Source organism: Arachis ipaensis, chromosome B10, assembly GCF_059453495.1.
Source record: "Arachis ipaensis isolate K30076 ecotype BB chromosome B10, ASM5945349v1, whole genome shotgun sequence".
Classification (NCBI taxonomy): Eukaryota; Viridiplantae; Streptophyta; class Magnoliopsida; order Fabales; family Fabaceae; genus Arachis; species Arachis ipaensis.
In genome coordinates this window covers 107347301-107348619 of record NC_142435.1, presented here as the reverse complement: position 1 = coordinate 107348619, position 1319 = coordinate 107347301, and the positions used below count along the sequence as shown (strand labels likewise).

Here is a 1319-nt window from a genome sequence, read left to right as displayed (position 1 = left end):
TCAGGATCATAGGCCTCTTCTTCAGAAGGCGCCTCTTGAGTACTGTTGGATGCAGCTTGCATTCCATTCAGACTCTGAGAAATCATATTGACTTGTTGAGTCAATAGTTTGTTCTGAGCCAATATGGCATTCAGAGTATCAATTTCAAGAACTCCCTTCTTCTGAGGCGTCCCATTACTCACAGGATTCCTCTCAGAAGTGTACATGAAGTGGTTGTTAGCAACCATGTCAATGAGTTCTTGAGCTTCTGCAGGCGTTTTCTTTAGGTGAATGGATCCACCTGCAGAAGTATCCAATGACATCTTAGCTAATTCAGACAGACCATCATAGAATATATCCAGGATGGTCCATTCTGAAAGCATGTCAGAAGGACACTTTTTGGTCAGTTGCTTGTATCTCTCCCAAGCTTCATAGAGGGATTCACCTTCCTTCTGTCTGAAGGTTTGAACATCCACTCTAAGCTTACTCAGCTTTTGAGGAGGAAAGAACTTGGCTAAGAAAGCCGTGACCAGCTTATCCCAAGAGTTCAGGCTATCCTTGGGTTGAGAGTCCAACCACACTCTAGCTCTATCTCTTACAGCAAAGGGGAAAAGCATGAGCCTGTAGACTTCAGGATCTACTCCATTAGTCTTAACAGTATCACAGATCTGCAAGAATTCAGTTAAGAACTGAAAAGGATATTTAGATGGAAGTCCATGAAACTTGTAGTTCTGCTGCATCAGAGAAACTAATTGAGGTTTCAGCTCAAAATTATTTGCTCCAATGGTAGGGATGGAGATGCTTCTTCCATGTAAATTGGAATTAGGTGCAGTAAAGTCACCAAGCATCCTCCTTGCATTATTATTATTTTCGATTGCCATCTCCTCTTCCTGTTCGAAAATTTCCGAAAGGTGCTTGCTGGATTGTTGTAATTTAGCTTCTCTTAGTTTCCTCTTCAGAGTCCTTTCAGGTTTTGGATCTACTTCAACAAGAATTTTCTTGTCCTTGCTCCTGCTCATATGAAAAAGGAGGGAACAGAAAAATAATAATAGGGATCTTTTTTGCCCAGGTGTAGAGGTTTCCTTAGGTGAGTGGAAGAAAAGAATAGTAGAAGAAAAGAAGAAGAGAAAATCTGAACTCAGAGAGAGAGAGGGGGTTCGGATTTTTGGTGAGTGAGGAAGAAATGTTAGTAAATAAATAAATAAATAGAAGAAGATGAGAGAGAAAGAGAATTTTCGAAAATAATTTTTGAAAAAGAGTTAGTGATTTTTGAAAATTATTTTTGAAAAAGGTTAGTAATTTTCAAAAATTAAAATAAAAAATTAAAATAATTAGTTAAT

At 38.4% G+C, this 1319-nt stretch overlaps 1 non-coding gene across 1 annotated transcript; it reads left to right on the top strand.

The window, feature by feature from the left end:
• Nucleotides 1-356: 356 nt before the first annotated feature.
• Nucleotides 357-464, top strand: LOC148581229 (small nucleolar RNA R71). The gene has a single exon (XR_015895712.1). It is a non-coding gene; the product is annotated as a small nucleolar RNA R71 (small nucleolar RNA).
• The last annotated feature ends 855 nt before the right edge of the window (nucleotides 465-1319 follow it).